The 27,275-nt window shown below is 36.8% G+C and overlaps 1 protein-coding gene across 1 annotated transcript in view; it reads right to left on the minus strand.

The window, feature by feature from the left end:
• Positions 1-27,275, minus strand: part of LOC112144299 (leucine-rich repeat and fibronectin type-III domain-containing protein 2) — a 200,904-nt gene that overhangs the window by 62,271 nt on the left and 111,358 nt on the right. Inside the window, exon 3 of the mRNA XM_024268786.2 lies at positions 22,054-22,180. The gene's annotated coding sequence lies outside the window, so the exon portion shown is untranslated. The remainder of the gene's footprint in view (positions 1-22,053; positions 22,181-27,275) is intronic.

Here is a 27,275-nt window from a genome sequence, read left to right on the forward strand (position 1 = left end):
CGGCCATGTCGCGCGCCGCGCTAGCTTGACTGAGTTAGCCGAAAACGCCGGTGTTTGACTTCTGACACCAGTGTAGCGTCCTGCTGGATGCAATGACGAAGCGGAGGCGGCCGTTTCCAACCCTGAAGCTTTTTAATGACTCTTAACGGTTACTGTCGGCCGTAACCACGCCGAATACAGCATACATGACAATGATAACTCTCATTCACTCAGCCCTCGTTCATCTCCCTTCATGCACCCGCGACCCCCCTTATATTCCCTGCTCCTCCGCCCACTCTCACACATATCCAATCACACTGGAGCAACGATGTAACACAGAACACATTAACACATATAACAGAGCCCCAACAACGTCAGTCAGTCGCTACAGTATTTACAGGTATTATAAATACACTAATGAGGCTAACACTTCTAACGTTTGCTAACATGTATCATGTCACAAAAAACTTCTAGAGCTACCGGTTGTTTCCCAAATTGTTATGCTAAACATGTTTATAATTTTACCTGGTTAAATAAAGGTTGAGTACATTTTATTTTTATTTTATTTATTTTAAGTCCGACTGACTGACTTATCTCTGAATCTTTTGTCTTGATTGATGTGACTTATTTTCCGGTACGCCTTTAATATATGACACAAATTATAAGATAGGCTATTAAGTGAGAGAGTCTTATGATTCAGTGCATCCTATAATGGGGAAAATATGGAAAATTTAGCCACAGGAAACTAAAAAAAAAAAAAAGAGGAAATAATAAAAAAAAAGAAATAGTTGTACAGTTTGCTGAATCAAGGCAAAAATACAAGCAAAACCCATAGTTTAGTTTGGAAGGATACAAAACTAATTCTGTTGATGGTTAAAACTGCTCAGTATCATAAAAAATATTCTTTCTAAAGGTAAACTAACAGTCATCTTAGTAGGATCATATCTTGTTTTTGTAAATTATAAATACACTAGAATGCCTGACAAGTGGGAATAGAGGAAGTGTTGGAAGGCCTAGCAACACTTCCTGCAGATGCAGTAAACACAGTAAACAGGACGGTTTGCTGTGTTTGCAGGTCTTCCACAGCACAGCAGCTCTGAGGATTGTCCATTCTGCAAAACTCATGAGATCACAAGATGAAGTGGTTCCATGTGGTGTTTTACTTTGCTTGAATATTTCCTGTCTTATTTATATGGATTTATGCAAAAAAAAAAAAAAATGACTCTGTGACCATGTATTTTGCATTCTGAAAACACTGGTGTGACCATGCTCACTGGTTAGCACGTGCTCAGTTCACCTGCTGGTTCTAAGAAGTCAAAATGTTACTCAGTCATTACATCAGAACATCTATTCTTGCCCCGCCACCTTTTTTTTTAACATGTTCTTGCTAATCCAACTCTTTTTTTAAAGTACATTTTTTTTCTCTTGTGCACGGGTGTCAAACTCAATCGCACAGGGGGCCAAAATACAAAACACACCTCAGGATAAACATTTATTGAACACACTAATATTTAAATGAAAAATGTAAATTTTGAACATTGCTATGAATAAAAACAGGCAGGATTATTATTCAAAAATATTTTACTCTCCATAAAAAAATATTTTGTCAAAATTATACAAGTTAGAAATAAGCACAAGATAACATCAGGCCATTAATAAAAAATAAAAAGATCTGGAGGACCAGATGCGGCCCCCGGGCCTTGACTTTTCAAGTTATAAAGTGACCAATCAGATGCTTTACAGATAGTTAGTAGTTTTATGTTGAACATCCAAACTTTTGGCATATTTTGTGTGGCCAGCTTTCAAGTGGTAGAGGTGTGGCCTTCAAGTAGGCTCACTCCTGATTGGTGAGGGTGGTTGCCATATAAAATATGACAGACTAAAACCATTCACTGCTTTAGTTACATTGTCTGGCTACAACATAAAAAAAATGACGACTGAATTAACTTTATTTAGTTGGGGCTGGAAGAAAATAGGATTTTTTTAACGATTTAATAGTTTGCCGCCATCTTTAAAAATGGCAGCCATTTTGGATTTTTATCTCTGAAATGAGAGGCATCTTTGTGACCATTTGTGGAGATACAGTTTTAAAAACTATAAACAAAGGAAAAGACAACTTTACATTACACCATGTTTAAAAACCTAAAACTTAAAATCATTTCTACAGCAACCTTATTATTTGGTCACTTTGTTGTGGTCTTCGCAGTGATCTTTTATGAATAAGTAAAGCAATGATTAAAAGTTTCGGTTGTTTAATACTTTTTACAACCTTAGATGCATTGAAAAGTTGTTTGCCGATGACGCAAACTGTGCATCTCAGATACCAGCCCGGTCCCCCCCAGCTGCAACAACCGTGGAGAAAGCATAATCACATTTTCTGCAAGGGTGGCTCTAATGCCAGCGAAAAAAGGCTTTTTATCGAATTCACATACATGGCCTTTATGCAGTTTATGTGGTCTCACCTCCATATCTGGGACCACTCATCCAGCCAGTGCTGTTTAAAGAGCATCAAAGGTAGGGAAGTTGTTATTACACAGAGTGCTGGAGATAACACACAAGGAAATTACAAGCTGGTGAGGGATGTGTGCAGAGCTGCAATCGTCGGCTTTGGAGAACATATTGTACCTTTGTTCGTCTGTGAAGAAAAATAATCATTTCCTGCTGTCTTCCTGCTTGGACTAACTATTCTGTTATAAAAATGTCTTTCCAAACACTTTGGAAGGTCCATAACCACTTTTTTATCAATGATTCCTTGTATTAATCCTACAAGATGCATTTACGTGTCTTCAAACATAGTGTCCCCAAAGTCATGTGGATGAAGCAGAGGTAAATTAATGAGAGTAGCCTCTCCCTTAGATTCTAGTTTGGCACATTTCACAGCAGTACTGACTGCCAAAGATGAGCAGATGTACAGTCAGTAAGATGATTCCTCTGGGGTTCGTGGACATCTGTAGACACTTTCTTGGCAATCCATCTAGCTGTTTATTGAGCTGTTTCATCCTGGATCAAAGTATAGATACGACCACGTATCATTGTATCTTGTAATCTCGCAGGATTTCAATTTCTCCAACGATAACTGGGAAAACTTCTCTAAAACAAGTAGCTAGCTGATACAAAATAGAGGTAGAAAGCTGTAAAATATGGTAAAACAGAGACCTGTACGTTTACCTCTTCTGGGTGGGATTTTAACTGGTCTATCTGCGAGGTGTCTCTCTTCCATTGCGTTGGGAGTCCCTATCAAGACCAGGTCAGTTTACATTAGTTAGTTTACAATGGCCAAATCCCAATTCTTCCCCTACCCGTACAGTTTTTCGCTACCCCTCCTCCTTACTGGGTATTTGAAGGGGTAGGGTTGTCACAAATTGTTTTTTGAAGGGCTAACCCTCATGGCGGAGAGATGCCAAGAAGAAAAGTGTATTTCTTTGCGTGGGAGTGCTCTGACACACAGAAGTTTACATTTAAATATAAGCATTTTTCTTTAGTATGATGCTTTAAAGTAATAAAACTAATGTTTTTATGTATTTCCGAGGACTGGCAGCTACGCGCTAACGTAGCTGACCGGTGGCTATTGATGATGTTATCGAGTGGGAGTAATGTCAGAAATTGAAGACACTTTTTTTGCAAAACTCTCTGTTTGGAGGGGCTGGATGTAGGGGTAGGGAGAAGCCGTAGGGGGAAGACTCAGCCATTGTCTCTGGTCTGTCCTCCCTTCCTCCTGCATGGTTCCTGGAGGAGGGATTTGTCCTGCCACTCTGTGTTGAGTGCTTGATTCAAAACCTTAGCAATCTGGCCATATTCTCTGTCCTTCATCACTTGTAAAACGGATGTTTTGAGTCATAACTAATGTAATGCTTATGTACTTCAAAAATTAAACTGTTGTTGTGATAATGGACAACTGTGTTATCCGCAGTGTTATTGCCTAGTCAACTTAAATCTAAAATAACATTCTCATTTTTTAAATTAGTTTTATTTTGAAACTCCGACCTATTTCCTGTTTCTCTAGCTTTGCCACAAAATTGACGACAAACTTCAAACACAACTCCAGTGTAAATCTTATGTTTCGTTGCAGAGGGATGGACGTCAGAAGTAGACATGCAGAGGCAACGTAAATATTCCAATTGGTTGATTAGTGTACATTCTATTATTTTGAGTCAACGGAGACGAACTGCAGATGTAAATCATCTGCCCTCCACTGGGGCTCTTTGGCTTTAAAGAAGAAAAAAAAATGCAAATAATTTGAATTAATATTGAGTTTATATTTTTGGTTAATTTATTTTAGCTTATTTAGTTTTGTGGTACTTTATAATTAGAATAAGCTTAAAGTACATATTCTAATCATATACTGGATAACAGTGTTTTAGTTACTTCAGAGGTAAAGTTCTTAAAATATATAGTTGCAACAACATGTATAAAATAATTCTTCACCGATGCCGGCATGTTTATATGTGATAGTTAGATGTGAAAATGGTTGAAGGTCAGTCATCATGATAGAAAATGTCATGTTTAATTTGGATTTCTTGCATTTTCAATTGAAGTACACAGGGTGTATTTTATTTTGAAAGGAACTTGTCTGTGCAGTTATTAAAAGTAATAAATAAATAAAGATGTTATGTATAGAAAAATACCAAACTTACAATTCAATTAATGCACATATGTAAAAGCTACATTTTATGAATGAATACCCTAATTGTTACAAAGACTGAATAAAGTGTATTTTTCTAAAAGATGAAGCAGAGTTTTGTCACCGAGATGCTGGACCAAACGTCTCTTTTTTGTGTTAAATGTTACCGACCCCTCGTCTAGGTTACCATGATTGGGTTTTAGAAAGAATAAATGCTAACAACAATTTTTATCTTTTTTTTTAACCCTAATGGTAAGTTTTTCTAGATACCTTCACAATGATTGGCTAAAAACCAATAGTTCTAGTAATGGGAGGTTTTAGGAACTAATTAAGGTTTAATGATTTAGCATGAACACAATCTTATCAGACAGAGGAGCAATTTAAGCATCCAGAAAGTAAACAAAGATCAATAAGTTAATGTTTGCTCTGTCTTTCCATGAAGTTTAAGCTTTAAATGGTTTGCGTGTTAACTTCAGTTTGGATGACACAGTCAGGGTGGCGTCAGGAGTCAGTGATTTTGGTAGATCAGTGCCAGAAAGAACGAAGCCCATCCAAAGCAGGTTATCTTAAGTTCAGAGCTGAGAGGAATGCATGTCTACATGTAAAAGGAAATGTAGTGTAAAATTGAAAAAAAGGAGATTAGGAACTTTAAGGTAAGGATCATCCCTGAGGCAGGGTGGCCTCCTGTCACAAAGAAAACCACTGTCCGTACAATCATTCCTACCAACAGCAGCATCCAGCTGCCTACTGAGTCGAACTACTCTGTTCTGTTGCCTCCAGCAACCCCCTGGATTCATTCCCCCATGATGAAACACAATTCAATCAAGATCCAAGCCAACAGGATGATGATAAACAGCCTTCATTCAGATTGGCAGATGCCTTCTTTGATAAAATATCTCAAAACCGCAAGACTGAGGAAGATGTCAACAGTCGTTCAAAAGAGAAATCTAAAAAGAAAAATCAAATCAGGCTATTCCTTCTTTTATTGATGGAGTCTGTCTCCATGTGAAGCTTTCTGAAAAGCTTTTAATAGAGTCGGAGATTCAAGAAAGGTTCAGTTAGTTTGACATCTCCAAATAGAAATTGAACAAAGCTTCCTTTATTCCTCATTATCAGAAGAAGTGCATGAAGTTTACAAAACATGCACTGAAATGACAGTTTTATTTTTAAAATTGAAAGGGAAAGAATGAACAGAATTAGTAACTGAATAAAAAAGCTAAAAATGCATGATATCCCAAAAAATGGGGGAAGAATGAATTAGAACTTATTTACTGATTTCGATCATTTTTTGATCTACTTTCAAATACTGGTCTTTTAATTACGAATATGCTGTCTAAAATCTAAAACCCTGTGTGGTTTTCTAGGATATAGCTTCTGCAGAATGTCAGTAGTTCATTAGAAATTCACCTCTGAGTTGTGGGCGGGACTGTTGGCGTAAAGCAATCACGTCCCCGCTTCCCCTTCCAGTTGCTAAGTTGTCTGTTTACACCTTCTACCCCTAGCTTACAGCATTAGCGGTGCAACAAAAATGTTGATAAATATCAGGAGTCATCCAGTTTTGAGCCAGATGCCACCTTGGAAGAGGAAAACAAAGGCTTTAATGGATCTTCAATCTTTGTCTGCTCCTGATTCACAACTATTTAAATAAGGACATACTCAGGAATGTAATTTTAAACTTTAAGGTAAGTAAGTAAGGTTTTATTTTTGTTTGCTAACTTATTTACAGGAAAAGTCAATAACTATTCCTTCACTTGTCCACTTCAAGCAAGTTACTGAGGTACTGTGGAAGTAGTCAGCAATGTGGGGCATCAGGAACTCAGACATGTTTCTGTGGTGAAGTCACATGTCCTAATCAATCAGGTCAATGATTTTATAGCAGTTAATCCTTTAATGCTGCATTCACACTGGACGCAGCAGGGGCGTCAAGTTTCAATGATAAGTCAATGTAAAGACGCGGTCTGAGGTCTTAGGGTGCGATTTGGGCATTGAGTGTCAACCAATCAGGGACTCAGCTTTAGGCAAGTGGCGTTTTAGGGACCTGATTGATGGCGAAAAATATTAATTCTATATTCCAAAAATAATGATATATTAATGTATATTATTTTTTAACATTAATTACTTATATATATATTAATTCATATATATATATTAATTCATATATTAATAATATTTAATGCTCAAAAGAGAGGCGGCAGACGCGAATTTGCTGCACCTGCCATGTCCGGTGAATGCACAACATACTTTCATTTCTATAACTTTTTTCCAACATTTTATATTTTGCATGTTAATGTTTGGCTATTAGATCCGACATCCCTCAATGAGTACCTTCAGTTTGACTGTGATAGATATATATATATATTTATATATATATATATATACACACACGCACCCATATAAATATATATATAGGTATATATGATTTCAAAAGTCTTTTTAGAGTATCTGTAAACTGGACGTACCCAGGTTGGGACATCTGCTGCTATATTTCATCATGAATTACCTCTGAAATTTTAAAGGTTTTCTTTCGAATGTCTAAGCTGACTGTGGTTCTCACCAAGTAAAAACAAATGCACAAGTGAATCTGTTTTGTGTTGTTTCTGCGATCCATTTAATTAATGGAGGTCAGCTATAAAATTAAACAAGACAAAGTCGGAATAGCAACTCATCCTCATCTTTTAGATGAAAGAACCATCAGGGTTAACCCGACCCAGCACTCTTTACCCTATTAGCCTCTTAAAATATGTATAAAATAAATGTGAGAATACCTTGAGGCTTGAGCCATCATGTTATTATTTATTAAACAGGAGTCAGGGAAGGATAAAAATCTATACCTTTGCAGTCAACTTTCTGATGTTGTAAAATCAAGCTTTTGACAGATGTTTGTGCTTTTATCACGTGAAGTTGACTTATCCTTGTTTTTAGCACCAGCATGGCTTATGATGAAATATCATAGTAACACTAGATATGTGCATCTGTATTCAACAAAAAATAAAATAAAAGTTTTGGTTCAAATAACATACTGGGAAATCTGTAGATGACCTCTTACACTTTCTCTAGAGTTTAATAAATTGTGTTAAAGATCATGGAAACTCAATAAGAACCAATGAAATCTGGAGTTTGTTTAAATCTACATTCTGGGATTAACATATGTAACAGTTGATGTTGGTCAAATGATTTTCAAGTCAGGCTAAATTCCTCTACCTGTAGTTTTCTGTCTTTTCTCACTGATATTATGTTGACTAAAGAAACTCAAGGACGTTTTGTTTTATATTTTATCACACTGATTCATTTGCATGAATTTATGCTTATCAACCTTGAATTACAAAATGTTGCTTTGTCCTTCGTTTTGCTCAAACTGCATCATGTTCTAAAATTAGGTTCTCATTAGGATTTATCTTTACACATAAACCAGATTTTAAAGTTAGAATAAAGAGTGAACTGGGAATCGGTAAGATGCTGGTTTGAAGCCAGATTTGTCCACACATGAGAGCGAAAGCCCCAGATGAGTTAATTTTCAGTGTTCACCCACATGATGTAAAGTAGTCAAAAAAGTTCTAAATTCCTTTTATACTACATATAAATAATTGTTTGGCAGGGCGTCCGACAGAAGCTTCATTCATACAAGCTGTGGCCACTCATGTTCAAGTGTCCACGTCATTAAAAATACTGTAAACCCGCGTTCGAGAGTGCCTATGCAAGTTTTTAAGTTTGTTCTCAGGCTGTACGTACAAATCGCGCGCTGGAAGTTCATGAACATTTAACTGCTATATCATAAAACAGCTGAACTTTGACCAATCAGGTACTCTAATTTGGTAGTCATTTACACAGCTGCCAACTGAAAATATGACCATGAGGGAGAAATTAATAATTTTGGTATTATTTGACACCAAGTGTTCCATATATTTGAATACAGTTGTGAAAGAAAAAACCTGGAGCGAGATTTGCACCACTTTGACTTTTCGTACCAAGTCTCTAGCAACTGTAGGTGGCGGTCAATGTCGATATTTTGGCGCACCGCTAGAGTATAGCGTGTTCTTGGACATGCAATGCAGATGAAGCTTTATACTGCAGTGTGACTTCTATGTGTTTCTTAAAAAAAAAAAAAAAAAAAAATGCAACAAACCACTAGAGGGCACTGTAGGCATATATACATCAGTATTTGCTTCTGACATCAACGCAGAACAAGAAGTACTACTTAGTCTTATGCCGGGCTTGGCGGAATTATTCCAAAGCGACAGATGAAAAATTGAAGGGATTTCATGATTTAAAGTAGGGGCACCAATGTGTCTGGCAGTTACTTAAATTATTTAATTTTTGTTCTGTTGTTTAAAACAATTTAGTAGTGGCACTGCTGTTGATGTTTATTAGTGTTATCCCTGAATTTTAGAGATAATTAAATTGGTGTCGATGCTTGTCAAAGACATAGTTTTACTTATAATCTCGAAAAATATGGCACTAGTTTTTTCCACAAAGATTTGTCTATTTTAGCTAATTATTTATTACGTTTTTGCTGCATTCAACATACTTATAAGAATGTAGCAAAAGTATGTAATTTGTAAAATGTTTTACAGTATTATTTTCCTCATAAATAACTAACATATACATTGGACAGCCTAATAGAATGTTTGTAAAAACTAAAGCAAGAAGACTTGATATTTTGAATCTTCTCTGTTGATAACTTCCAGCTGACCCTAGAATGTATCGAGAATTATTGAAACTGTCATTCATCCTTGAAGAACTCCTGTTCAGTCACCAGAAGTAAACCTCATAAAACAGTTTGATTTGGGAGGCATTTACAGGTCATGAAGCTGGTTCCAATTCTTCAACCAGTCAAAATGTCAATGCAAATCTATGTTTATTCGGTTATTGTTACCACCTTTGAATGTTATATCAACCTCATTAAATAAATGAGAGAATAACTTTTAAATGTCTAAAAAAAAAGCCATCATAAAGTCAGAAACAATTGTAGCCAACACCATTAAAAAAAACAATGATCTGAAAAACCATTTTACATGACAAATGCAAAAATCTGAACACAAGCAAACATGATCTTATGATTTCTCCGACACTTCAGAGCCTTCATGCAGGCCTGTGACTTCGCTATACTGTTACAGCTATAGAAAAAGAATGAAAATAATCAATCATGCCGTCTTTCTTGTTTTGATGTTTTCTGGAGAAAATGTGTGTACCAGTTCAAAAAAAGTCCACTGGGATCCTCTTTGAGCGTTCCGTGTCATCAAACTGCAGCTGACATGCTCCGTTTGAAGCCAGCCGACTTCTGCAGCAGTAAACAGGACAAACATTCAGAGCTGTGATGGGTACAGAACAGGATGTCTGCCCACCCTGTGCTATCCCTTTAATCTCTTTTGATCTCTGATAGGCTGAAATACCTGTCATTATTTGCAAATTGGATTATAGACTTGCTAAGAAAACAGTGAAGAAAAATTAGCAGGGACATTTAAATTTAAATGTTAACGTGAAGCTTATTTTACAGAGAAGAAGTGCCCAAGATAGTAGGTATATTTAATATTTTAATACCATCAGTAAAATAACGAAAGACTAGACAAGTTGAATTACCTGTGATAATGCTAGTGTGAATGCTTTTTGCTGAAAGTAGTCGCTAAAGATGCTGAAGCTTTTTGCTGAAAATGGTGACGCAATTTACTTTAATTGCTGAGGGGATTTGCTGAAAATGCAAACGTTTATAAAACGTTAAATTTGCTAAAAGCTAAATATTTTAAAGCACTATGAAGTGTTGAAGTTGACCTAAATTTCTGAATTTTTTTATTAAAATTGCTTAAAAACCCCTAATACATGCCAATTTTGCAGAAATATTATTCAGTGTGTTGCTTATATATGAGCTAAACTCCAAATTAGCCCAAAAAACCTCAGTAGATGCCAAATTAGCCAAAAAGCTAGCTTGTTGCTGAAATACTAGCTAAACCCCAAAACAGCCTAAAATTCCTCAGTAAACTAAATTAGTAAAAAAAAATTAGCATGTTAGTTAAATATAAGTTAAACTCCAAATTAGCCCAAAAACCTTAGTAGATGCCACATTAGCCAATAAAGTTAGCTCGTTCCTTAAATACTAGCTGAACTCCAAAATAGCCTAAAATTCCTCATTAAATTGTCCCAAAACGTTAGAATGTTGGTTAAATATAAGTTAAACTCCAAATTAGCCCAAAAACCTTAGTAGATGCCACATTAGCCAATAAAGTTAGTTTGTTCCTTAAATACTAGCCGAACTCCAAAATAGTCTAAAATTCTTCAGTAAAGTAAATTAGCCAAAAACGTTAGAATGTTCCCAAAATATTAGCTAAACTCCAAATTAGCATAAAAAAAGTCGGTAGATGTTAAGTTACCCAAGTCAGCTAGCATAATGCTAATATAATAGCTCAATGCCACATTTTTTTAAATTATTTTAAAAGATTTAAACATATTTAATATATTTTAAAGCTTGTTGCTAATCTACTTAAAAATACTAAATTTGAAGACTTTCTCGTTCATTTCCTATGGGGCATATTTTGCTCATCATTTCAAAAACTATGAAGTTTATGAATACCAAAAGTTCAAGCAGTAATGTCCCTAACAAGCTAAACGTTTTGATACCAAGATTGCTGAGATTCGGAGGAGAAGGAGAATCACACAAGTATGATTTATTTCAGTCTGATATAAATTCAAAATTTACATGACGTACATTTTGGGTTTTTAGAGCACCTCAGTGGCCTAATGGAGTGTTTGCCCGGAAGATGGGAAGTCTTGGGTTTAAATCCATGGTTGAAAATTCTGAAAATGAAACTCAACACTTTCCTGTTTGAGGGTTAAACCACCACATGGTTCCAGAGCTCAGCTGTGACTGAAGCTCCCTGCTTCCCCAAGGGATGGGTCAAACAATTTTCACACACCCAGGTGTGTGACAGCTAGACTTTAACTTTAATATCCTGTAAAAATGTTCTTCTTTTTTCCCCAAAAAATATTTTTTGGATGAGCTGAAATAAGATTTTTTTATGTGTGAGTTTCAGGGACATTTAAGAAGACAGGCAAAATATATCTCTCTCCTAATATGTCTGCAGTAATTCTTATCTCACCAATTCACCAAAATTATTCATGAAGCCCTTATAGTTGTGAAGATAAGCTCAAACAAGAACAGGTGAGATTAGAATCAAAATTGAATAATATCATCTCTTCCAAGTCTGGGATGATTTTTTTTTTCCTTTTTATGGTTCTTTTTCTGTTCATTACTTTTCTTTTGTATAACTCGTACTATGATCTTCTCTAATATCAAAAGTTGCATCTCATTCGTTGGGACTGTGAGATCAGGGAGTTTGCAGAGTTTTCCAGAATTAAACATTTTGGAGTCAGTTGAAAGCTATTTTAAAGTCTATATAATTTCAAGAAATCTATGAATATTTGTGCAGTACTTATGATTGACCCCTCCGCCTCACATTTCAGAAGTACTTACTGGTTCCAAGAAGTTAAAGGGTAACCAAACTCTAAATCAGGGCTTTTTGACTGTTGACCTCTATAAATGGGGCTTTAAAAGACCTGTCTGCTGGTCATTGCCAAATTTTTTTTGACAAATTAACATTAACTAGTTTAAATTCTTGAAAATATAGTCAAAAACCGTCTGCGTGCTGTCCCCTACAGGTTGAATCGAGGTATTATCGTTGAATTGGTCAAACCATTTAATTCCCATATCATTTCAGAAGTCCCATGTCATCCAGTAATGATAACAGACCTGTTCCTCAAACTAATTCTCACATTTCGACTGTGAGAGGAGTCGGCCTCCAACTTCCCTGTTTGATTATTCTTTAAATTCCCATTGACTTCTATTGAAAAAAAAAATCTAACAATCAATCATGTTGTAAATTCTTCCTAATCCTATTTTTTTTACTATATTTTTTTCTGTAGCACAAATGATCCTTTCTGAACCGGTTTAATCCCTTACGAGGTCACGGGTCTGCCGGAGCCTAACCTGGATACAGTTGCGCCAATGCAGGGTACATCCTGGACAGGTCGACAGTCCGTCACAGGTATTCAAATTACATAAAACTATGTGATCTCATGTAGAATGTTTGAAACATTTGATTGATAGATTCTTTTGAGCCTGCTTTCAGTGGTAGGGGTGGGGCCTTTGAACAAACTCACTCTTTATTGGTCAGGGTGGTTACCATAAAAATGATGACTCAGCCCAACTTAGACCAATCAGAAGTTCCTGACAATTTATTTTCTATGGGTGACGTCACACGCACTCTGTCCAGTTCTCATATAGTCAATCAGGGCCAGCCCTGGACTTCATGACACCATAAGCAAAACATGATTTTTGCACGCACAGACAAACCTTTGCTTTGAGTCTGCTTTTTCCTCTTCTTCTTTCTTATTTTGACCTTAAAGCTGCCCCTGAGGCCTTGTTTTGCTGTTTTTCATCCTTAAAGAGTGACCAAACAGAGAAGTTGGAGGCTGACTCCACCCACAGCCGAAATTTAAAAATCCAGTCCAGGGGTGGGACTGGGGAACAGGACTATTATAACTGGAGCTGCTGATCTTGATGTGGGGACTTACATGGTTTGGCCATCACACAATTCAACTATAATACCCAGATTCAACCTGTAGGACACAGCACACAGGTGTTGTTTGACTATATTTTCAAGAATTAAACAATTTTATTTGAATTTATCAAAAATTTGGAATGACCAACATACAGCACTTTTAAAGCCCCATTTATAGAGGTCAACAGCCAAAAAAAGTTGATATGGGGTTTGGTTACCCTTTAAAGTTTTAAAGACGCACTAACAGCGACAACAACGCCCCCAGCTTAGCTGCTGCGTCAGACAAGGAGGGGCGGAACTTTTGAGTTATTTTATTTACGTTTTTACTTCTTACAATTCAAATGAAATTAGTTTTGTGTCCAACTGTTGAGGGAAAAAAAAAAAATGTAAAGCCTAAGCATTGTAATTCGGTGCCCCCTCCAGCAGATGGCACCCTAGGCAGCCGTCTAGCTCGCCTATGCCCAGGACCGGCCCTGCAGTCAATGACTAAAACCCATTCTGAATTCTTTGATCCTCTCAGGGCCAAATTAAGATTTAGTAACAGAAAAAAATGATATTTGGGGAAAAATTATCAATTGGAGTAGTAATAGCTACTTAGCATTTAGCTGTTGCAAATCTGCATCACCTGCCTCAAGAGGGGATAAAACTGTTTAGTTTTCAATTTTCCAAAAGTGCAGAACAGGGAAAAAAAATAATGAATCCCTGAATGAATCCAACACAACATTCATGCAACGATGAATCCTGTTTAACATTCATTTTTGCATCTGAACATTCTTAACCTTATGCATCCATAATTCAAAATGCTTCAATAAAATGTGCTCAACTGTAGAAAAAATTAAAAATGTTTAGCTTTTAAACCAGAGATGTCACTGGCAACACCAAAAGAACAGACGCTCTTTAACATAGCAACACCATTCGACCTTTCACTCGCTAGCCATGACAGCTGACTGGAAAATTGGTTTTGGCTTTTCTCCACAACAGAATCAGCTGATCTATATTTGCACAGAAAATTCCCTACAGGAAAGTGTTGCATATCAGCAAGAATTATATCAAAACCATATTAAAGCTGCTTTTTACTTCTTCAGAATATTCTGGAATTATGTTATTTGTGCAAACGGTTGAAGAGTTGAAAAAATGTAAACACTGGAGCTAAAGCTCAGGTGTAAAGGGTTAAATCATGAATAATTTAGGTTTGGGTACAGAAGAACTTGGTCAAAGTTTTAGAAAACTGTTTAGAACTGATCACAACCAACTTCCTGTCTGACTTTAGAAAATGTTTGACATTCATAGAAAAGTGGACTTACTGCACTAACATTAAAAAAAAGGCTTATCTTCACACACTACATAAAAAACGTCAGTTTATACACTTTGTAGTTCCATGATTTAGATGTTTTCTTATTCCTCTGACACTTTAAGTAATAGCGGTGTACTTTATGGTATCTTTTCGTATCCTCAAAAATAACTGCAGCAAGTTCTTCTCAAAGCAACCATTAGTAGTTCAGCAGAAGCTTCATCAATGATGCCAACATTTCTTGGTTGGTGTCAAGTAGTTTCTCAGTAAAGCATTTAGTAATACAGTAAAGGACTTTAGTGGAAAGCTACTTTTTTTAATATTTGAACTTGAAAGCATCTTTTTGTCCTGGAGCCTTAAAGAGCGCTTTTATTACACTTGTTAATTGTAGTTACAGGGTGGTTTTTAAAGTATTTGTCAAAAGTGAGTCACTTCTATCTCTTTAGGACATGAGACAAAACTTGTCAGTAAACAGGCATGCAGTAGAATGTCTGCATCTGCATTCATTTATCTTTAATAGAGAGACCCGAACAACCGAATAAAAACCATTTCGATGAGAGTACTTTTATTAGGCAAGAATTTTTCCTTCTTAACTGCTATATTTTGTCTATTTTTCTCTAAATCAGTCAATTTACTATTTCTAGATTTTTTTCTTAATTTGCCTCTTTATTCAAAACTAGTTTCATTTCTTAACTGAGTCTTCTCATCCAAAGGCCCGCTCTGATGAAAATGGTGTTTTTAATATGTTTTTGTGGCATTTTTCTCATGATGATGGACATAGAAAAATAAGATTAAAACATTTCTTAGTATTTCTTTATTCAAACGGTGGTGAATTAAGAGGAGAAGAAAAAATGCTGTTTGAAAAAGCTTGTAGCTGTGTCATACAAGTTACTACAGCAAGTCACAGGCTCCCTGCTCCACTTAATTCTGATGCATCTATTTGTAGGCAACTAGATATATCTACGTCTGTCTCCTCGTCCGAGCTGGAATCTGGTTCAAAGCTGTACGACTGGACAGCTACAATATTTCTTGCCAGTTTTGTTGCACTGCTAATGTTAGCATGCTAATGTGAGGGGCTATACGCTAGCCGGGGGTTCGTAAACAGGTGGATGATGGGAAGTGTATGGGCTTACTCTGCGTCAGAAGTCCCACCCACAACTCAGAGGTGAATTTATGATGAGATATTGCTGCTCTGCAGAAACTATGTCCTTGAAAATGATTTTTTTGAAAATCGGCTAAAATCAGCAAATCAATCTTCCAACATCACATAATATAATAGTTTGACGGGCCGTAGTTTAGTTCGAGATACTTTTTGGTGCAGACTACTAGATGCTGCTTTTGATCCCTGAATTTATGCAACTCCGTAGTCACATAGTGATTTCTCTCAATTTTGAACAGAGTTTGTTATTCCTCCACCCTGGCTTCTTACAGCCAGGTCCCCACTCCAGATGGTCTCGTTCCCCAGCCCCTTCCTGCTGCTGCTGTTTCTTTACACGCCACTGAGTGAGTTTTACTTATTGCCAGCATCACTGCTGCTTCACACTCGTTTTTTTCTGACTCTCTCGACATTTAGTGAACCACTGGTAACATCTAAAGACGGACGCTCTGTCGCAGGGAACCATGATGAGTTATTACTGATTCTATCACTGATTTCATACAATCCTGATAAGAATAGTTTTACTCTTTGGCTTAAGAAAGTAAGTAAGCTATTTTTTTTACTTTAACAGCCTAGTCCAGGGGTCTTAAACTCAATTTACCTTAGGGCCACAGAAGGCAGAGTCTGGCTGAGGCTGGGCCGTATGGGGTTCCATTTGAATCAAAAAGATGTTTTTGCGTCCACTGTCTATATCTTTGCTCCATTGTCTGTGTCTATTCAACAAGTTTATTGAACATTTGTTCATGTCTGTGTCCTACTAACCAATATTCTCTGTGTGTCCTGTAAAACGACAGGAGATAACGACGCTAGCAACGGTTTCTAAGGACTTTTCTGACGATTAGATCCAACGACAATACCAAATGCAAAGTTTTAAGCATAAAGCAAAATGAAACATCACAAAGCAAATATCAGTCCAATGGTCTGAAACCAAGCTTTGGAAAGTGCAACAAAAAGGGGCGGGGCTAAGGGAGGCTACACTGTGTCTCAATAATAGAAAGGGATGCAGTGCAAGGTAATGCCAGTTTCAACCACTGAGACATTCTGTGGAGAGTTGTTCTTCGTATATAATGCCCAACGGCGGGGCAGCAATATGAGTGATACTAAACAAATCAACAATTCTAGCGACAGGGGATAGAAATTCTGGCAGGGGATACATATCTTGGCACAATACCCGTCACAGCTGAGGGTTAAAATGTGGGGGGAAAATGTGGTAAAAAAATTAGTTGCCCTAGAAACTCAACTCAGACCGACTCGGACCAATCACTGTCAACTGGATCAAAATGGCGGCACCTGTAATGCGGAAAAATGGCGACTTGGTTTTGTTTCACTGGAGCTGGAGATTAGACATTTTCCTCATTGGACTAAAATATTCATTCATTAATAACATAGTAATTCCTCATTGGTGTGATTACTGCGCACCACAACAACCATAAAATAATAAGACAGCTACCATCTGAGCTATTGAACACACCACTTTAACTCAATCTTACCAAAAAAAGAAAGTTTAAAAACTCGAAAGGCTGTTTTATTGACCAGAAACTTTAAATTCTGAATGAAAAAAAAAATCATTTTTCTTTCTTCAAATGTGCTTGATGTGTTGCATTTTTGCGGCTCAGAAACTAGTGACTAATGTTTAGCTTTTATTACCTAATCCACCCCTGGTTCCTCTGCTAATACCTTGTCAGACTTATTGAACTCAAATGTGATACACTTCACATCCCTCCTGGGATTAAGAAAAATCCCTAATACAAGTAATTTATATAAATAGCACATCCTGTGACTCTAAGCATATTTATGACAGAGAGCTAAAGCTGCAGAATTTTGAGATTTTGTCTCAGAGGGGATGATTTGTACCCTCAGAGCTCTTCTCCAGCTGTTGTCAACAGAGTCTTAGCTTTGTTTGTCATGCCGAGTTGCATGGCTGGGTGCGCCTGCTGCACCGTTTGGGTTTTTAGACTCAGGTCTGACACACAACTGTTTCCAAGTAAATCACAAACTCCAGCTTTTAAACAGAAAAAAATCCAACCCCTCTGCTTTAAAAGAGCAAGGTAACAAAAGATCCTGAGAATCAGTACTGCGACTATGATATGAGCCCAGTGGCAGACAGAGAAGAAGTAAAGTTTTTCTGCTGTCAGAAATTCTGGGTTATGTGGCTACACTAATAATGTTCTAAGATTAAAACGTTTACTGCAAAAAAAAAAATAAATAAATTCCAACATCAAATTTAGACATTGAATAACTAGCATCAGCCAGCCTTGTTTTCCTTCTTCCAGCATGATGCAGTAAGAGCCGATGACTTCTCATCTTATCTGGTCCTGCTGCTGACAGACTTCAATGCACACACTACTGAACACGTGGAAAATGCATGACATTTCCACAAGCTGCACAAAGATGAAAGCCACAAGTGTGGTACAAGGCATATGGGAATAGATGACAGAAAGGAAAGCCTTGGGGCATGCCCTAATGAGGGCAATTATTGAACTTTGCTTTTATGCACAGCTGTGGGAGGATGAGGAGCCCGGTGACAGCCAGCGCAGGATGGATGAAGGGGCTTCGCTTTGTCGCACCGAGGACAGGCTCACCTCTGTCTCCAGGAAACTTAAATAAGACGAGGGGAGCACAAAGCAATGGAAGGGGCCAGATTGAGAGAAGTGACAAGAGCCATCAATAGATCACAGGGTGACACTGAGTTTATCCTAACTTAATGATATCCTGCTAAGATGAGAGGGGGGAGAACAAAACTACCACGAGACTGATGTGTTTCTTTATATTTCATACCTAAAGATAGATAGACAGATAGATAGATAGACAGACAGATTAAAATTGCTTTAAAATCACTAAGTGCAGCCAGAAGACATCCATGTATAAGGCACTCTGGATTATAAGGTGCAGTATTATTTTTTTGAAAAATGTTAACGTTTAAGTGAGGAAAATGTGGTAGCTAGTTAGCTCTAGACAGATAGATAGAACCCATTAGCGTATTCACAATATCTCCAACAAATAACCTTATGTGCAACATGTGAAAAAAAAGTAGACTGAAACAGCTAAAGCAAATGTTACTATAAATATCCTAATTCCCAACATTGTTAGTAACATGAAAAACAGTCTGACAGCACCACACATTAGCCTGGTTAGCTTATTTACAAAGCCTATGCCAACTTTCTGTGCAACACTTAAAAAACAGACCGATACCATTAAAGCAAACATTACTGTGACTACGACAACTCCTAAAACCTTGTAAATAACACTTAAAAAAAGAAACGCAGTCGGATGCCGCTACACGTTAGCTGCGTTAGCATACTCAAAATAACACCCAGTCAAAGATTAAGATTGTATACCTCCCAAAAATCTTTCGACATCACTGAATGCAACCAGAATACATCCATATATAAGGCATTCAGGATTACAAGATGCAGTTTTATTATTTTTTTAAATGTTAAAGTTTGTAAGTGGAGAAAATATGGTTGGTAACTAGCTAGCTAGCTCTAGCTAGACAGAAAGATGGAAGCTCTATACTTTCATTTTAATTCCTACATGTATGCATTTCAAGATGGAAGCAATTTATGTAAAGCTTAACTAAAACACAAACACGTTCTATCAAACTTTAAACTGTTCTTCTCCAGTTAATTCCCTGAAGCTTTGTTTTTTCTCCCCCTGACTGAAAAGCCAAAACCCAAAGAAAGCACAGATTATGTCAATGTCATGGTGGCTTTGTCTCTGCAATAATGTCGAATGCAGAGTTCTATACTGACAGCAGTAAATTATCTTATTTTTTTCTCTAAGAGAAAGAAAATGAAAAAGGAGGAGAAGTTAAAGTGACATTTTGGGGCTTAAGGTTTCAATCTAACTCTTCGTTTTTTTTGCTGAGTCATGCTTTGCGTTGATCCTGGTAAAATGATTTTTAGTGTTGCAGGCAGCACACTGGCAACATGTAGCTGGATGGGATTAGGAAGATAAGTAAAATTTCATCTTTTAACAATAATAACATTTTATTTAGTAGCCTAAAAAGCAGGAAAATGACACCTTTACTGTCAATTCTTGACTACCGCATTTTCCATCTAACTGTGAGGTGCACCTCAGTTTTTTTTTTTTTTTTTTTTTTTTTANNNNTAATCAGGAGCACCTAGGGACTACTTCAGGTCATACTTTTAATGTCGAAGCGATTTTGAGAGGTACAGGGTGCTCTGTCAAAACGTTCAGTTGCAGGTTGTTGTGTTTATGCTAACACAGCTAACGTGTAGCAGACTAGGGTTATGTCCCAATTCCCACCATAATCCCTAACTACTCAAAAACTAAAAAGTGCAGGACTATTTGGTGCCCTGGATTTGAAAAGCAATTCGGAAACACTTCTTTTTATTTTTATTTTTTTTAAACGGTGAGTATAACGTCAGGATAACGAGGATTCAATGCTGATGGGCTCTTCTCTCTTCCCTCTTCTCTACTGAGGAAAACCTGGTTAGTTTATTTTTCTCCACTTAGTAATCTGATTACTATCGGGTCATCTGGTCTGATCTGAGGTGTAGCACATACAAATACCACGATCATCCTCCATAAAACTAAAAATATTGATGTTCCTGCCAGAAAACGTGAAAATAGTGTGAAGTCTAAACTGCCATTGTCATAGATTTCTTACAGTAGCCCATTCAAATTTTCTGAAATTCTGTTTTTGAGGGTTTTATAAAACCGTAATCCCAATTCATGTAAAAATAAATGAATATTTAAAATCAATTGAACAATGATCCCTGAATCTACTCTATATTCTATGAAAGTTAAATATTTTTAACAGATTAATTGAACTTTCTACACTTTTCCACAATATTCTTTTTGGAAAGGGTCTGTTTATGACATACGATTGAAAATAGACCATTTATTTACAGTGCTCCTTATAAGTTAGTGTGCCCTATGGTGCATAAAATACAGTGCTTAAAGAGTAATTTGTTTTCTAATTTAAAAAGATAAATAAATCCAGTGTGAACAGCAAAATGAGTTTCACTGCAATAGAACTAAAGCCAAAAACTTTTCATAAAACAAAAAAAAAAACAAAGCATAATTTGCATTTCTCTTACTGCTGCAGCCAGACCTGTGACTGAGACAAAACTTTAGTCTCCAAACTTTCATGATGATGTCTTTCAAAAACAAGGACAAATGATTTAGCAAAACCCATTAAGGCTTGGATTCATCACGAAGACGATGCCACACAAATGTGCGATGGGATTTCAATTTTAAATGTCCTTTTCAGTTTTAGCAGCCATCTCTATTTGACTGATTCTGTGTACTGCAGCTCATTTCTCAGACTGATCTTGGTTCTGCTTCAAACTTGCACCGGGAGTCATGGAAGGCGCCTTTTTTTATTTTCTATTAATCCCGTGTGGAAAAACTATGATAATCTATCGATCTCAAATGCCACCATGAAAAATGAGCGAGTGATGAGGCATAATGTAAAAAAAGATTTGAAAAACTGGCTTAAAAAGGTCAAACAACCAAGGTGGGACAAATTTACGGAGGTTCGTTTTGTTTGTGAGAAATATTTCATGTAGAAGATGCTAGAAATCAGAAGTTGCTAAAACAGAAAACATGCTGGTTAAGAAGACTTTTGGAAAACTTATGAAAATTCATGTTGGCCACACTTAATACAGTATACATTTGGGCCAATTAACAAAAACCCCACTGTTTTACTGAGTGTTAAACTTGTAGCAATACCCTCACCCAAACTATCACACCATTTCATGCTTCAACATGAAGTAAACAGAAATATGGCTTCATAGAAAAAAAGACGATGTTTTCTGCAGTGCTGTGAGCTTTGCAACAAGAACAGATCAGAAGAAAAGAGACATCACACATTTCTCCCACCTCCAGAGTCTCAAAAGTCAAGATGTTGAGGAGGAGAGCGATGTGCAGCTGAAAGTGCTCGGGAAAGGTTTGCACCCTGACATGCACAATCTCTGCTCTTCAAGTTTGTTCAGGGCCCTTTCCGTGAATGAACGCTCAGACTCTGAGATTTTTTTTTTTTTTTTTTTTGCTACATGGGGATAGTATTCTATAGCAGTCATTAAAAAGCACTTGGTCAGGGTCAGAAAATACAATTTCTTGCTTAAGTGTAGAACTTCCAAGAGCATAAATCTCATTTGTCTTGCTTAGTGGAAGCCAATTCAAACCTACTTCAGAAACTGCTGCAGGCATATAAAAAACTTTAATAAAACGCTTTATTCCAAAAGTTACAAAGTGAAAGGCTGCATACTTGGTCACTCCCTATTAATGCAGATAATTTTCCTGTATTTTGTTGGATCAAGTTTAGTGTTAAATAACATTAAGTTCCAAAGTAGCAAACGACTGAGGTGAACTGACCTACAAAGGTAAATCCAGTGTATCTTGTCAATGGAAATGTTAACAATGTAACAGAAGCCCACATCAGATTGTGTTCATGGATGGGTGATCCACGACGATTGTTTGTACTCACTGAAGCAGGGTTGCTCTGTTGGTCAGTTCAGGTATCCAAACACATGCTGACTCACGCCCAGAAGACGAGCTCCAGATTGCATGACTCTGCAGCACCTTGATCACATCTATCTGGATGAGGATGTCACCTGTGGCAAGAGGGGGAAATTCAAAACATGATCTCTGAACCTCCAAATGCCGAGAATTTATTGAGCACAAATAAAAGAGGTAATTATAGAAAACAGTAAAGTGCAGGATGAAACAGGAAATACCTCCTTGGATTTGGTTGGTTGTTGCATTCTTTTAAGTTATTCATTTGGTTTTAAAGGTTGTTTGAACATTTTAGAAAAAACATAACAGAAATATACATAACAGTCACAAATTGATGTTAAAGAGGCCTTCCTTGACAATTTTCTTTCATGAAACGAGGAAATGATTATTTGTTGAAATATGCAGCATTAACACATCTCCTCATTAAAATTCTGTGACCGTGTCAAAGCCCATGTATTCCCTGAGCCCACTGCTGCTTCTCACCCTAATGAGAGAAGATAAAAGCACCGAAGAAGGAAAACACAGACGGAACAAGGTTTTATGATGTTTTTTTAGTGGGGGGAAAGAAAGTGAGTTTGGGCTCCTAGTGGTGCCTACCAAAGAAACTACAGTAATCCTGACTACAGTCGTCACTGGGCTTTTGTTAAGGCAGGCTGTTGAGGTTATTGTAATACTTTTACATGAGTGATGAAGACTAGAAAAAGTCAAATGCTGGAGCTCACTATAAGGAAGTATTACCACAAGTGGAAAAATAAGCAGCAGCATATTTAACATCAATTTTCAGAACAGATATATATATCGATATACATATATAGATATATATATATATATATACATATGTAATAAAAATAGTTTTTTTTAAGGGTGGTGGGACAACCATTCTTTAAGGTTAATCTATATTGATTCTTAAAACCAAGTGTGAATTCTAACAGTAGGGTGAAATATTCTGTATATGAATTACACAATTATTAGAGTGTCATCTGCAAATAGGTGTACGCAGAGTGAAATTAGAGTATTTGTAGTTAGTTTCCAAGAATAGAAAAAATGTATAGCAGTGTCCAGTTAATGTTTAAATAATATCAGTTTAGCTCCATCAAAGTCTGGTTTCATTTATTACAATAGATGTCGCCAGTAATAATCAGAACTTGTTCATGGTCCCTCGCACACACTTTCGGACCAGAGGAGACAGGTCTTTCCAGGCTGTTGCTCCTAGACTCTGGAATGAGCTCCCTCTCTCCCTCCGTTCCCTGGACTCCGTTCACTCTTTTAAAAGCCAACTTAAAACCTTTTATTTTGCTCAGCATTTTAACTGAGTCTGTTTTTAATTGGGCTTGAAATTATTGTTTTACGAGGTACTTGCTGTCTGTCTTTTATGTTTCTTAGCTTGTGAGGCTTTTGTCTTTTATGTTTTTAATCGGGAAAGCTTCATCTTTAATGTTTTATTATCTTTTGAAGTATTTGTTTTTATGCTTTTAACTTGTGAAGCACCTTGTGACTTTTGTCTATGAAAGGTGCTATATAAATAAAACTTACTTACTTACTTACTAATATCTGAATAATGATAGCAGCTCAATGACCTACTGCAACTCTTCAATCATTTTTCGCGATTAGCTCATTCTGATGCAGAGAAAGGCAAATTTATGTAAAAAGTTGCTTTTTTCCATTTCAGAATCCTGTGGAATCAAGTTCATTGCATTTAAGAGTACTGGTAGTCCAAAGAATGTCAACATTGGAGCTAAATTCGGTCCGATCAAACTAACCAATCTGTATAATGTTATGATTTTATATATATACACCGTATTTTCTGGAGTATAAGTCGCAGTTTTTTCATAGTTCAGCCAGGGGTGCTGAACCCCTGGCTAAACCCCTGGCTGAACTTTTTTCTTTTTAAAGACATAAATAAGATCCTATATTTGTAATTTTCTTAGTAAAGACCGGTTGTCCTTTAGCAATTGTTTCCTTTAACAACCACTAGAGAGTGCTGTGTCTGAGTATTAATATTTTCTACTGAGAGTGGAAGAAGAAATGTCGTCCAAAACAAGCATGGAAGAGAATCTGATAGGTTTCCCTTTAAAACTTTGATATTTTTATTTACGGATCGACATTTCTTTCTTTCTTTTTTTTTTTTTTTAGCTACGCTGGGATTGGATGATTTTTTTCTGAAACGTCAGACTTTTCTCCCAAAAGTATGACTTATACTCCAGGGAGACTTACAGTATATACGGTTTCCGTCTTTTTAATTAGACATTTTTTTCTCTTGTAACTTATACTCTGATGATAACAGTTTTGACTGTAAATTCGTTTGACAAATTTAATTTTAAGCAAAAGAAGCGCAAAAGTAAAAATAAAAAAAATAATAAATTATATTGAGAAAAAATGGGTAAGATGATAATCTCTTCCAACTGTTTCATTCCATTTTCAGACTGGGAGGTACACAGCATTCCTGTGAGGTACAGCTTGCTCTGATCTTACTGAAGTATCACTTCAACTTCTACAATAAATTAATTTATATTTCTTATTGTAGTCATTAGAAAAACTAAAACTTTAGCTCCTACTGTTATTTCAATGTCCAAGTGAAAAAAATGCTTTCATCAAACACTTTGCTTTGACACAAAGCTTTAAAGTTTCACTAAAGATCCTGTGAGGTTTAGCACTGACAGAACTCTGTATTCTTATGCAAACTCAACTAATGTCAGCAGAACATCAGAGCCGCCCTTATGCAGTAAAAGGACGCTGTTTGTTTTAACAAACATATACATCATTTTCTCAAACACTTCTGACCAGTGCTAAATATTTATTTTGCTGCACCAACCCAGAGGAATATATATATATATATATATATATATATATACATATACATATATATATATATGTGTTTGCTATTCTCTAACAAGTCTTGATTACAAGAAAAAAAGAAAATAATTAAAAAAAAACCTTGGCAGCTTTGTGCAGAGCCAGTTTATTAAAACCTTAATGCCGTGAGCGCATACACTTGACCTATGCAATGTAGAACAGGCTTAAGACCTACAACATAAGATGCTTTTATTTTCTGGGTTTTGATGCCATCACACAGTCTTTAACCGACTCTGAGTTCTAAATCTCCCATGTCTTCAGATGACTTTGGAACTCTGTTCATCGTACACACTTTAAATATAGGTCCTTACTAGCAGATAATCGTATGTGGTTGTGGTGCTTTAAGATCTGTAGAATAATTAAGTTGCAAGTTAAATAATTCAGCTAAATGAATTTTTGTATCGCAAACACATCAGATTAAGATTTGACCATTTTCCAGATTGACTTCACATGCCTGTATGGTAAAAACCTTTTACATAATTTCTAAAATGCTAACAATAAATGAAAGAGTTTGACACGACAAATAATCATAATGACCCGCATAAGTCTTGACTGCAAGGACTGCATAGTGTTTCTGCAATTCTTCTTACGAATTTCGCACCTTCCACATACTCAAAAACTTGACACGTACCCAATTAAAAAGGAATTGTGGGTATAGCAAATGCCACCCCTCCCCCCAAAATGATTTCAAAATCAACTAAAGACACCATCATACACATGTTGGGAATATGTGAAGGAAATTGTATAATGAACATGGATTGCCACAGGACCTTTGGATTGACACCCATGTAGTGGCCAATTGTGAAATATGACAATTTTTACAATCTCCGATAGAATGGGAAAACGCATGTCAGCAGGCCACCAGGTTAAGCCTACAACCACAAACAAAAATTTGCCGTGCTTTTTCCTCAAGAAGAGGCCGCCATCTTGAATTTTCCAAAAACAACCACTTTTAGTACCTTTTACAAATTTAAACTCCCCAATGGGATTCAGTCTGTTCCCTCATACCTCCTCAATCATCAAGAAGCTAGACGAGAACAAATATTGGTCGTATTGTTCGTAGATTTTGAACGGTGTTAGCATGGTGAGCTAGCTAAAGTGGCGTTTATCTATTGCTCACACATTTTTAACCAGAATATTGAAAAAAAATAGTCATGAATCGTTAGCTCAAGCTGAAGGAAATGATATGACTTACAAAATGAACATATAAGGAAAGTGGGCGTGGTACACAAAAAACCTCTGTTGCCAAGGAAATCCAAAAATTGACTTTTGCCGATTCTTCTACACATTATGTAGCCCTGTGTATTAGCCCTCCGACAACCAAAAGATAAAATGGGTACCACGGGGAAAACACAAACAGAAAAAACGCCATTTTGATTTTGATTAGGTATCTCTAACAATAGGGGCAGGGCCAAAAGTTAGAGTAGGGGGTTTGGATGGACATTTGGGCCTGATCCGAATACCCCCCTATCTCTCTTCCCCTTAGCCCTCCCCCTTGATTTGGAGTGGCAGTTGAAGTCGAAGTCGTGTCCGGAATTATTATTTTTTAAGTTTCACACTCCGAACAGAGGGGTCCAAAGTCCACTGCCGCGAGAGTAAACCACATTGCGCGAAGAAGCTCTTTTCTTCCCTTTGGTGCGCGCTGAACCACAGAAGTTTACATTTAAATATAAGTAATGACTTTATGTTGTAGTGTGACCTTTTTATAGTTGCAAAATCGCTGTTGTTATGGATATTAAACCGCTGGAAGCTCCGCGCTAATGCTAGCGGACAGGCAAAGTTGTTGACGTCATTGAACGGAAGTCACGTCCGAAATATTAGACACTATTTATTCATCACCCTCCGTTTGGAGCAAGCACGGAGGGATAAACGAAGGGGGAGGGCTAAGGGAGAGGGAGAAGGGGAGTATTCGGATCGGGCCTTAGACTTTGGTTTTAAGAATTTCCTCTTCTTGTGGCGAAATGTGAAATTAGCTGGAATGTTTTGTGACATCTTCCTCTGTCAAAATCCAAGCGCCCTCTGCAGTGTGGGTTGTCACACAGCCACACAGATTTATTTAGTTGTAGCAAAAAAAAAGGGATTGCCAAGAACGCCACTCTGGCAACACATCACACTTAATGAAATTCAGAAGGCTGTGAGCAGCGTTTTCCCTCTCTTTGTAAACCCACCTACATCAATCTAAGGGCCCACACAGCCTTGTGCTGGGTTTTACATTGTTGGGGTTAAAAAAAAAAAACAACAAAACAAACAAACAAACGCCTTAAAGTTGTAAAAGTTCAAGCCAGTTACAGTTTCATGCCTGGTAATAGTGACACTGTTGGTTTGCGTGTTTCCTGGGTC

This window comes from Oryzias melastigma, linkage group LG22 (assembly GCF_002922805.2).
Source record: "Oryzias melastigma strain HK-1 linkage group LG22, ASM292280v2, whole genome shotgun sequence".
NCBI lineage: Eukaryota > Metazoa > Chordata > Actinopteri > Beloniformes > Adrianichthyidae > Oryzias > Oryzias melastigma.